This window comes from Halichoerus grypus, chromosome 7, assembly GCF_964656455.1.
Source record: "Halichoerus grypus chromosome 7, mHalGry1.hap1.1, whole genome shotgun sequence".
NCBI lineage: Eukaryota > Metazoa > Chordata > Mammalia > Carnivora > Phocidae > Halichoerus > Halichoerus grypus.
The window spans coordinates 74,616,455-74,629,384 of NC_135718.1; the positions used below are offsets into that span (position 1 = coordinate 74,616,455).

At 40.8% G+C, this 12,930-nt stretch overlaps 1 pseudogene; it reads right to left on the bottom strand.

The window, feature by feature from the left end:
* Positions 1-6,236: 6,236 nt before the first annotated feature.
* On the bottom strand, positions 6,237-6,918 carry LOC118549174 (14-3-3 protein theta pseudogene; annotated as a pseudogene).
* Between the last annotated feature and the right edge of the window lie 6,012 nt (positions 6,919-12,930).

Here is a 12,930-nt window from a genome sequence, read left to right on the forward strand (position 1 = left end):
AAAAAAAAAAACCCAGAAAGTTCTTTTTTTCTTCATATCCCAAAACACTTAGCACAAAGTAGTCTTTGTGGCAGCCTCTCAATATCTTTGCTGAATGAATGATATGCTTGCAATATGGTAGGCTTTCAAGAAATGTTTGTTGAATACATTACAACACTGCAAGGTTCTAGATTCTGTGGAAACCAGCTTATCTCTGCCCTACTTCCTTGGCTGCGATATTGGTAGTGTAAACTGAAATGTGTCTGTATTATTAAATTGCAATGAACACTTTATTCTAGTCTCACTGACAGTAAGCATTCAGGGATAAAATACCCAATTGTCAAGAGTCTTCCTGGAGTTTGAGCTTAACCAAGATACTTTCCATTATTTCAACAAAACTTAATGGCTTTAAATATTTTCACTTATGTTTCTAAGCATGAATAAAAATAATTCCAGAAGATGGTTTCTCCCCAACTTAATTCCCTGTGCAATGAGGGATTTATTCCTCTATACCATGATCTATGGAATTTTTCCCTATATCACCTCAACTTGGAAGGCATGTTCTGTTTTCATATATGATAAATCATTTAAGAAAAAATTGCAGTGAATCAGAATGTGTTCACTGTAATAGAGATTTTTCTCTAGTTCATGGTGGAGCTTTGGTTATATAATAATAAGGAAAAGTGTGTTAGTCCTTATATGCATGGATTTATTCTTGGCTATAAGAGAAACTAGTGTTCCGCATATGTGTATTTATATCTTTCATAAGAGATAATTTTTATATTTCTACAAAGCCCCAACTCAAATAGGTTCTAAATTGGAGAGCTACAGGACCATATCATAAAGAAAACTGTGTGAATTTTCAGCTCTCCTACTTTTCCTTTGTAGAAAAGAATAGGGCTACTGGATACAGTTAAATGATATGACACTTTTGCAACAAAACTAGTGACTTAATAGAGAGAAAGCTCTAATTATTTAAAAATGTGCAAAATTATAGAATTTTTCTAATTTTATTAGAGAGAGAGCGAGAGAACACAAGCAAGGGGAGTGACAGAGGGAGAGGGAGAAGCAGGCTCCCCGCTGAGCAGGGAGCCTGACATGGGGCTCCATCCCAGGAACCTGGGATCATGACCTGAGCTGAAGGCAGACACTTCACTGACTGTGCCACCGCGACACCCCTAGAATTTTTGAGTTAGGGTATCTTGGCATTCTTCTCGTCTAATCTGCTCATTTCAGTAGATGGAGAAAGTATTACCCAGCTGCACATACACAGCTCATGCATTTGAGAGGAGAAAGAGGTTTAAGGAAGATAATATATATGTGAAGTGCCTAGACTCAGGTATCTAGTTCTTCCGGGAGTGAAGGCAGTGTGATGTCGGGAAAGAGATAGTTTAAAACCATAAGACACATCCAGGACAACTATAGTGAAGGAGAACAGATAGAGAAGGTGGCTGGATTGGGAGAACAGAGAAACCTTTTTGCTGAGTATCTGGGGCTGATGGAGGAGGTTCCTGCTTCTAGTAATGCTGGTTTCCTGTTTGTCCAACCATGTGAAAGAGATGAAGATATTTAAATTGAGTTTAAATTAAAATTAATTTAAATGAAAATTAAATTCACCTTGAAGGGTAAAATGTCTCCACTTTTAACAAAAGTCAAAGAGTTTTGTTTTTTGTGTGTGGTTTTTTTTTTTTTTTTTTTAAAGCACTAAATCTAGTTCTCTCTCAAAATGTCAGGCTTATATGCGCTGACATCACCATTTTTTGAAGGCACATCTTGCCTGGTGTGTGTGTACTCTGGGTCTCAAAGTTTTGACTGAAATTGTAAGTTGTGACCCATCTGATAAATAAACACCTGTTGTACATTCTGAAGGCAGCGTGGAATGGTCAGCTGGGAGCAAATATGCTGCAATCCATCCACCCCTCTTCTAGGTATATGTCTACAAGGACCTGCTCACACACATCCATAAAGAAAAAGGTCCAAGTTGCAGAATTGTGTGTGGTAGTAGGAAGGAGAGGCTACATCCCAGAAAATGGTGCTGAGTGAGAAAAAAAACCAGAATGAGATCTATAGTAAAATGTGCATAAATCAAATATATACTCCATGTCCACATATTTTACAAATTCATTTATATCTTTTAAATATATTAGGCATGTACCTCTGTCTGGGAGGTTTGGGAGACATGAACAAATGAAAAATGAATGAACAAAAATATTTCCCAGGCAAGAAGTACATCTTGCATGAATGCATGGAGATTATCTGCAGTGAATTGAGGAATAGGATTTATTACAACTTTTGTATCTGAGGTCACAAGAAAGAACAGAGGGGAGAAAGGAAGAGAGAGGGAAAGAGGGAAGAGAGGGAGAAAAAGGAAGAAAGAAAGTTCTGTAATAACACATGAATGTATTCTTTGCAGAATGAGATGAATTGAAAGATGCCAAACATGCCCTGTGGGATTTTACAGTTTACTGAACAGTTAACAGGAAGGTGCTATATATTCATTGTCTTTGCTCCCTTGCTCTTGCCTCCCTGTTTCCTTCACATAAAAGAAACCACAAATAATCCTCAATCAATCATTACTGAGAGGGAAAGGGAAGGATATAAGGGATATATATGAGTCTAACGTTGAGCCTTTTCTTGAGAAGTAGGTTTTGTCATTTGCCAATACACAGATATTCTAGACGTGCTGTTACATTTTCCAATTCACTAAAAATTCTGGCTAACATTTGTCATTTATGACATCTAAAGAGTATGTTTACCCTATTAGAGAGCATGTCCATGTACAGCTCAGAACTAAAATAACTGAAAACCAGACGTCAGCTTGTTTAGAAAAGTTTAAAACACAAACTACATGCTTGCAAGCTCCAACCATACAAAATGAAAACCAGGGGAGGAAATTATTTGGAAAATTCATGTAGAAAACGTGCTGGAGGGTGTAGTGCCCTGTCCTTATCCCCCTGCAGGGCAAAGATACTGGTTTCCCTGTGGCTGGGAGATTATTAAAATCACAATGAATACTTTATTCCAGGCTTACTAACAGTGTTCAGGGAGACAATACCCAATACCCGAATAGTTAATACCCAATTGCTCAGAGTCTCTCAGCTGAGGTCCTCTTGAGGACTTGCCTTGGCTAAAGGGAGCTGCCTGTCCCAAGTGAGGTACCCCTCCCTGGATCTGCCTGCATCCAAATGCCTGGTCCTTGAGGGCCAGGTCCCCATGCCTCAGGGAAGAGCAACTCGGAGGGCCCTTCCCAGCTCCAGAGTCTACTATGGGATGGATCTGCTGAGGCCTTTGTTGAAGCTGGGCATCCCAGTTCAGCTTCCTCCTCTGCCCAATCTCTCCCTCCCAGGTGTATGTAGATCCTGAGCACCTGCCCCATTACAGCTCCTGCATCTGACTCTCTATGGCAGTCTGTTTCCTGGGAGAACCTGAACTAAGATTGCAATAGAAGGGTTTCCCAATGAAGACAAACACTTGAGATGACATGGTGTCCTTTACCAACACGGCCACACTCACTACCTTCAGTCTGCAAAGTAATAATAATCACAATCATAACAATGATTCCATTCATAATAGAGTGCCTTCTTTGTGTCCGATACCATATTAAACAAGGGAATTACAGAGACCAGTAAGACATGGCTCTTGGCCTGGAGAATCTTGGAACAAGTGAATTTCAATTATTAAACCTGAAATTTCCTTTTATCTATGTATATATGTTTTTCTTTTGACTATTCTTATTTAGTTACAAGAATGTTAAGACAGTATCTGGAATATACTAGTAGGTTTACAGCCATCTTTTAAAGACTGGAATCAGTGGAGAATATAATACAAAAATCTCGTATTTATATTACCTGGAGTAGAAAATCTAGCATTTATTTATTTTTGCCACCCATGACGTGCTTTCAAATTGCTTTTCATTCAATAAGGCTGTGGCAGCTTAGGTTGCTAAGACACAGGCAAATCTTCCAGGGAGCAAAATATATATCAGGGATGAATAATTCAGAGGTGATCAGGTTGAAATATTTGTATCAGGTTTTCTTCCTAAAATTTAGCACTTTGAATGCAGTGCATTCCAGAAGAGAATTCTATTGACTTTCCTAAGACTTCTCAAGAAAAATTGTTAATGAAAGTATCTTTCTGGGAGATAAAGAGGCAGAAGACCTTATGGAATTTATAATCAATCTGGTTAAAGGAAAAAAAGAAGATGTAACCTAGAAAATTCAGAATACAGTTAGGAAACAGTACATGATAACATATATAATTATATGTATAATTGTTATATATATCATGTATAATATATAGTTCTATATTGGAAGTGTTAACTTTTTCAAATATACATGAGGTCAAACATAGAACCAGGTCAGGTTATCAATAGCATAGATAATAGATCGATGAATCCCAGAAACCCCTGAAAAAGGATGTAGGACGAGATTGTTCTCACTTCAGAAACTACAGGTGATAAAGGTGATGGTAGACATGGCTGAGATAACTGGTCATTACAGTTAAGGGGACCCAAGGGAAAGGATGGCACAGCAGGGACAGGGAGGAAATCTCTGAAATGCAGGAGTTCATTGGCATGCTTCAGAGGACTCCCTTGTCCTATGGCAACCATGACAACAAAGGGCACAGGCCCCTCGGGAGTGAGGGTTTTGGTCATCCTACTCTGCAAGGGACAAGGACCAGCTGAAGTTTCTGCTGACAGCAAAGGAACATGGAATGGGTAGGAAAAAAAGCAACAACTTTGTAAATATTATGACCACACGCCTGGTTTCAGAAACAAGGATTAGAGCAGTAGGAGTATTTCTTCCTTCTTTTGCTGTGAATATATTTGCATATATATATATTAACAGTTCTTTTCTTTTCCTTCTATCTAACATGAGGTGCATTCATAGGGATAATCTTATATTGAAGATACCAGATATCAGAAAGAGAGTGATGAGTGTAGGGACCACTTGGGCAATAAAAGTTACTTAAGAAATAGCAAGTGCAAGGACACTCAGACCCCCCTCTGTCTCCTGAAAGCAGGAAACAAATCTCCCATACTGGCCCATGATAAACCACTTACTGTAATAAATGTAGTCCAATTCTATACATTTTCAGGCATCCCTAGACAAATGTATCACAGTGAAAAAATATGGGTGTCCCTACGACGCCTTACATAAAATAAAAACTATTAGTAAATTTCAGAAAGTAGTAAATTCATCTGTCACTTAAAATACCCACATGCCCTTGTTACAAAGGCAGAGTAAATGGTTTATAAAATGTGATTTTATTTTATATAACTCTGCTGTTACACAGGGCATAACATTTTCACAACATTTTTGTAAACCACATGCAGTAGTGGCCCAACCCTCCGCATGGCCATCGCTGGACAAACCAGATACTCTGAGTGCACACATCTGCAGGGAAAAATACTGAAGTTTCAGAGGTGGACTTGTGTGCCTTATTTCCCATTTCTAGTGTATTAGGAAATGACATGCCCTTTAATTTGCCAAAAGCAAGGCTTGTATTCTGGTAGCACCATGCTAATTCTTTCACAAGGTAAAGCGAATACCGAATACTGAATACCGAAATGATTAAGACAGGTTGTCAACTTTAAAAAAAAAAAAGGTTGTCAACTTTAACAACAGCCAATGAAGTGTGAATAAGGAGACATCCTGTTGTCACAGACAGACAAGACCTCCCTAATACACAGGAGGCTTTTCAGTTTGTGATTCCCAGGCCAGAAATGTCAACTGCTTTTCCATTCAATCTAATGCTTCTAGATTCCCACTAAAAATAAACACATGAAAAGCACAGAAAAGTTGCTTACTGAAAGGAAGTCCTAAAGAAGAGGAAAGAAGGGAATGTAGAAATTACAAAGTTATGTAGAACACTCTTTAAATGCAAATTAACCATCTTTCCATACCTTGACAGCAATATAAAACACAGACATTTGCCGAACTGGTTCAGGTACTTTAATACCAGATGCATTTTTAGTCCTGTACACGAAATGTTTGGACGTTATTTGTGTTTATATGAAATGAGGCCAATAATACTTTTCTACAGCAGTAATTGCACACCAGGAAGGACAAGACAAACCGAAATCAAGGAATGGAGTGTGCCCAAGCCTGCAGAGTGAAAAGTCTATTTACACAATTGATTCCATACACCTGAATGGGTTCCTTCACTATAGGAAACCCATGTGGAATAAGAAATGGAGAGGTATAGAAATGTTTCTAGAGGGGAAGAAGGATGTCCCCCTTCCCACCCCCCTGCATTTAGTTTTCTGCCCATTCTGCTTCTTCACAGTCTTCTGCACTGTCTGCTGTCTTAGATGTGGGTTGTCGCTAAGAGACTGCATGAGGAGGGTACTGTCTTTTATGCCTTCCTTCGGTGTATAAGTTCTCTGATGGCCTCCTAGAAAGCTGTTTTAGTCCGTGTGTAGGCAAGCTCTGGCTTATTAGGGAGCTCCTAGTAAAATACAGAAAAGTGAAGAGCCAGCCCCAAGCAGAATGGTGTGTGGGTGGTGTCTCTTTCTGACTTATATCAAATGCCTGTTGGTTAATTGCTTGGGAATTAGCTATCATTTGTTTTTGATCATCACCACATGCAACTTCAGCTAGCTACTGGGAGTAAACTCTTTTCATTTTTAGATGCAAGACATTCCTCTGGATTAGTTGCATTGGCTACTCAATACCGAAGGATTCCAGTTGGGGTACAGATAAATCTCAGCAGAGATGATGATGACGCTTTCTTTCAGTAATCCTTAATCAGCTGCACCTTCTCGTTGGGGGTGGCCATCCTCTGCTCGAGGGTCCTTCCAGGTTCACCTGCCCCTTCCTGCTCTGGACCAGCTGGGTCTTCTTCATGGCAGGCTGGGGGTGGGCTGGGGTGGCAAGAGGGAGGCACCCAGGGTGGGGGCACCATCAAGATGGGGGTGAGCCCTCTTCCAGAGCCCATCACTCTGGTCTGCTTTTGGCTCTACGGGAGGATCCTTCCCTCTCAGACCCAGTGTTTTTTAAAACATTTTGAAAGTCGTTTCATGAGTGTCTTCCAGATAGTGAAAAGCCAAGCTGAGGATAGAGGATGGAATTAGGTAGTAAACGTGTATGAGTAAATAAAAAAATTAGTATATAAATTTTACTGAAACCCTGTTCAAATGAATGTGCTTAGGAATGAAAATCCAATATATATGAGTATTTTTTTGTATATATTGCACATATTGAATTTTTGTGTGTATATATAGGTATATGTACACACATATACATATATCAATATACATATATTTTTTAAAGATTTTATTTATTTATTTATTTGAGAGAAAGAGAGAGAGACAGAGAAACAGCATGAGAGGGGAGAGGGTCAGAGGGAGAAGCAGGCTCCCCGCTGAGCCGGGAGCCCGATGTGGGACTCGATCCCAGGACTCTGGGATCATGACCTGAGCCGAAGGCAGTTGCTTAACCAACTGAGCCACCCAGGCGCCCCATCAATATACATATATTACGCACACCTACAGAAAGGCTCTGCATCATGCCCCCAAAAAGAAATTTTAAGTTGTTCTCAGGAAACATGATCTCAAAATAATTCTGTAGCGTAAAAGCTAAACAAAATATGTGGTACCATTAATAAGGCCACTGAAACAATTCAAAAGAAAATGATTTAATTCTAAAAATAAAGTTTACACGTTCTAGAATGCTGTGCATCTGCTATTAACTGAGCAAATATTATATGTTCAGGGCTCTTCTAGGTGCTGAGATAGAGCAGTCAACAAAGCAGATCAAATCCCAGCTTCCCTGGAGCTTAGGTTCTAGTGAGGAGAGGGGACAAATAAGCAAGTACATGATACAATGTAAGCGGTGATGTGCCCAAGGTGGCCCGGTGAAGGGAATGTTAATTCCCTCTGATTAAACTTTAAACAGGCTTCTTTGGGACGCTGGGCCCCTGATCTCCTTTGTTTTGGAGCATTGACTTTTGAAAATGTATAATTGTAAATTCTTCCTTTGCCTCTTTGAGTTGTATAAATCTTTAACAAGCCTCTTGCCTGTTTTACTACCCACAACTTCCTTTCTCAAGGATCTGAGAGCCATCCTTTGAAATGAGATTGTCCAGGCAGACAGTACCCCTAAATCTCAGTCTCTGTGGGAGACAAGGAGCTTCACCTGGGCAGGCACCTTGCTCCAAATTGTAAAACCACCTCCTGTCACACAGCGGAACCTTACTTTTCCTCTGGGTGAAGCCAATTAGCAAATACAGATGGCCTCACATCTCCTCACCCCAGCTCTAAAACACTCTCCTGACCTTTGTTTCAGAGAGATGCTATCTAGACTTGGTCCGTGTTCTCTTTCCTATCTCTGGAAATAGTATCAGAATAAAATGAATTTCTGATTGTTCGTTTTGTTCAGTGCAATTTTTCTTTAACAAGAAGACGGTAACAGGTAAGGGAGTTTGCCAGGTCAGGGTGTGTGTATGTGTGTGTTCAGGGATTTTATTTATTTGAGAGAGAGAGAGAGAGAGCATGAGAGAGGGGCAGAGGGAGAGGGAAAAGCAGACTCCCCGCTGAGCAGGGAGCCCCAGGCAGGGCTCGATCCTGGGACCCCAGGGTCATGACCTGAGCCGAAGGCATGAAGGCAGATGCTTAACTGAATGAACCCCCCCAGGGACCTCCAAGGGCGTGTGTTGTTTTTTAAGAGATGATCAGAATAAAACCCTTTGATGTGTGCTATTTGGGCAGAAGATGAGATGCTGTGAGGGAGTGACCTGTGTGGATCTGCAGTGGGCAGCATTTCATACACAGGGGATGGTCTGCAGGGGCCGAGGCAGGTGTGCCTGAAGGTGGCGATGAAGCCATGGTGGCAGACAGAATGAAGGAGGAAGACAGTGGCCAGTGTTAGACGGTGAGGAGCCAGTTCCTGTGAGGACTTGCAAGCTCTTGAAAAGACTTTGGCTTATATTTTGAGTGGGGTAGAAAGCTATCAGAGGCAGACAGTACCCCTAAATCTCAGTCTCTGTGGGAGGGGTTAGAGGAGTTAAAGGATCTGACATCGGCTTACACGTAGCTGCTATCTTGAAGAAAACAAAACGAGACTTTAGGGAAGCAAGGGTAGAAACCGGGAAGCCAGGCTGGAGCTGTTGCAGTAATGCGGTCGGAGGTGATGATGTCTTAGACCAGGGTGGAAGCCCCCGTGATGGAGAGACGGGGGCGGCGCTTGGATAGATTCCAAAGGTTGAGATGAGGATTTGCCGCAGAACTGGATGCGGAGTCCGAGAGAAGGCGCCAACTCAAGGATGACTCCCAGGTACGGCCTAAGCAAGTGCGGGAACGGCATAATCAAGGTGGCACTACCCAGGAAGGGCTGGTCCAGGGTTAGGCCCTTCCACAGAGTCACCTTCTTTGGCCCGTTCAATATGCCTGTGGTTTGTCTTATTTCTTGCACTTTGAGAAGAGGAAATAGAATCCCAGAGATAGTCAATTCTTTCAAGACTGCACAGCTAGCTAGTAAATGGCCGTCTTCATTTGGGTTTCCCTGAAAACGGAGCCCGGGACAAGGATGTGGGTACAGGTGGTTTATTTGAGCAACAAATGAGACCCAGGAGTAGGAGTGAGGGACTGGGGTCAGGAAGAGCCGATGTAAGTGTTTGTTACTGAGTTTGTGGGTTCTGATGGCTCCTCGAGGCCTTTAGAATGACTCCCTGAATTGTCCCCGCAGAGGATTCATCCATCTGTTTGGCTCCCAGGGGCAGGATAACAGATTATAATCAGCGAATCTGGCTCCTGAGTGTAGCTCCCCTCCAGGTCAGTTGCACACCTTGTTTAGCACGTACCCCCACCTGGATCCTGGGAATAGTGCAGACTGGGGAATCAAGGTGATGACCTAGAAAATGGTTTGTTAGAAGGAGTTCCATTCTGGGACCCCTGGGTGGCTCAGTTGGTTAATCATCCTGAGACTCTTGATGTCGGCTCAGGTCCTGATCTCAGGGTCTTGAGATCAAGCCCCACATCAGGCTCCGCACTCAGTGGGGAGTCTACTCCAGATTCTTTCTCTACCTCTTCCTCTGCTCCTCTCTCTGCACTCCTGAGTGCTCTCTCTCTCAATCAAAAAACAAAACAAAACAAAACAAAAAAACAATGGAGCTCCATTCTGAATCTCTCTGAGGTATCCCCTTGCCAAGTCACCTTTACCTCCAGCTCTCAGTTTCCTCACCAGTAAATGAAGGGCAAGGGGATGACCTGCAGGATCCTTGTGATTCCAATATCCTTGGCACTTCTGATGGGTGTGCAATCCTAACCAATGTATCTTTGTGGTGACAAAGAGGAAACTCCCAAGGTTTAAACAAACCCGGGCATTTTCTGAGTACTCTTCTCTATGCGGGGTGCTGCATTCCTGGGGAAATCCATGCATAATCATGTGAATGTTTCCTATTGTTTCTGCAAGTTCACCTTCTTGAAAGCAAAGCCTGTAACAGCTTCAGCCGCCTGTATTGTGAAAGTGACAAAAGCAATTGGGATGATGCCAGAACTTTTAAATGCTGATTGTAATCTGTATTTGGGTACACACTTCTTTAGCTGGAGCCAACATTTTGTCTTAAATTAATGATGCAAACCTCCAGCCAGAAAACAAGCATAGAAAAATATTCCTTCTTTTTTCTCCCATTTTACTCAGCTATAATCTCTGTAATTATTTTTGTGATTCTGAACATTAATCTGTTGTATCAGGGACTAGAGGTCAGGATGGCAAAACAGCATACCATTTTCATAAAGGTTATCAGAGAAAACTGCAATGGGTTCACACACGACAGCCTTTAGTATATTGGCATGGTAATGATTGTAATATATTATTTTCAGTTAGCACCTTAAGCCAAGACATTGTCATCACCCAAGCAGGTTGAATCTGTGGGCTATTGAGTGTAGAATATGTTGTACTAAAAGCTTTGAGGAATGTTAATTTCTTCGGTTTAATTTCTAAAAGACAGCTTGGACATTTACTTGACAGGGGAGATGGCTAAATCCAGTCAAGCAAGAAACAGTTATGTATGTTTTAAAATGCAGAGGAAAGATGGATCAATGATCTCTTTGTTATTTGGGCATAATCTTATCCCATAACTGATGCCTTTGTTCCATTTCTTTTCCCATCAAGATTTCACGTGAAAACCTGCTCTACAGTGCCGCTTGTCAGGGCCAACATAAAATTGTAATTAACTGTCATGTATTGGTGAAAAGGGAGTGAATGCATGTTTCCCTTAAAATATTCAGAGATTTCGAGAGGTAAGCAGTATGATTTCCCATATAAGGATAGGGCAGGAGAGTGGTCTGAGCGGAATGGTGTTTGGTCTCTGGTGCCAAAAGCACGCTGGAGCAGAGGAGGAGGGAGACCCTCTCTGGATCTGGCCTTAAAATATTTGGGGCCAGAACTTACTATTTCCTCTCAATAACTATAATATTGGAAAAAGGTGTTTTTTTTGTAAAGGGTGAGGTTTTTCTAAATGTGAGGTTTCTTTCTCTTTCTGGTGATTGATGATGGAGATGGTTGTACAACAATGTGAATGGGCTTAATGCCACTGAATTATACACTTAAAAATGGTTAAAATGGTACATTTTATATTATGCATATTTTACCATAATAAAAAACATTTCTTTCTCTATATCTTTTTCCAAACAACAAAATAATGCAATAATATATGAGAACTGAGTTAGATTAAACCTATTTGAAATGCAAGAGATGGAAATTTTTATCTATTTAAGCTTAAAACTTGTCATTAGGGACTGAATTTTATGCAGTATCTTGCTTTTTTATAATTGGGGTATCAGTTTCTCTTCCAATGTTATGTTCTTATGCTGTGTGTTATTATAAGGATTAAAACCCTAACACGTTTTCTTCTTCTTCTTCTTCTTCTTCTTTTTTTTTTTTTTTTGAGAAGAACCTAACACTTGTTTCTTGGAAAGAAGGAAAGCCCCTGAGAAACACTTTTCTGGTTCTTACTCCAGAGGAGTAGATATAGATTGTGGGGCTGGGCAAAATAAACAGAGGTTAAAATCCTGATATGACCATAAACTGTAGGATGAATTCAGTTATCTAATATTTAAGTAACTGGTTAAGCTGATGAAGATTCCTGAGAAATGCGAGAGGACCAACTTTGGATAGGGATTTGAATATTTTGTTGATATTTTAAAATTACAGTAATGTCTTTGTTTATAGGCATCATTTTTTATTCACTCAGAGGAAAATACTAAAATTTATTTGCTAATATTAGTGATGTATTTTTCGTATTTCTTTTGTCAGTGAGCATCATTTAGTTCTTGGCAACCCAAAGGAGAAATGCTTACAGTATCACCAGGTAGAGAGCAAATTCTTCTTCCTAATTGTAGAGTCAGTCATCCCCATCCAGAGTCAAATTGTTTTCTCATTGAGATTCATGGTCTTTTAATTTTGAATTTGAAGCAGAAATTTGTGGTCTAATCAGTGCACTGTCTTCATCTGGAAACCTTGTCTTCTCTGGAAAATGTCTTCTCTCTACAGTTTATTGAGGACCAACATGTTCTTTTAAGTCTTCATTCCCCAACTACAGTGGATTGGCCCAGAAGTAGATAGCTGCCCTGATTTTGACTACAGTTCATTGGCTCATGGTGGGCAACTGACCCAGGAACGCTTCTGTGGGAGTAGGAAAGAGTCTGTTTTTCCACGGGATGGGGTGTGTGGTGGTGGAAATGAAGATATGGAAAGTGTTCTGATGACCTGTGAGTCGCAAGTTTCAGCCACCCTGAGACACCTGTCCATCTATCTCCTCATTGAGGCTACACTATTCTTTCAGTTATAACCCAGTTTCCTTCCATCACATTCCTGTTTGCGAAAGCAGTATTTCAGGTGACTTGGCTCTGGCACTTGCAAGTAGCAGTCTTGACTAATTCAAAGGCACACCCTCCTCAGATAGGTAAGTGAATTTTGGAATCAGAGTCCTTAGTCTCTTTTGTACCAT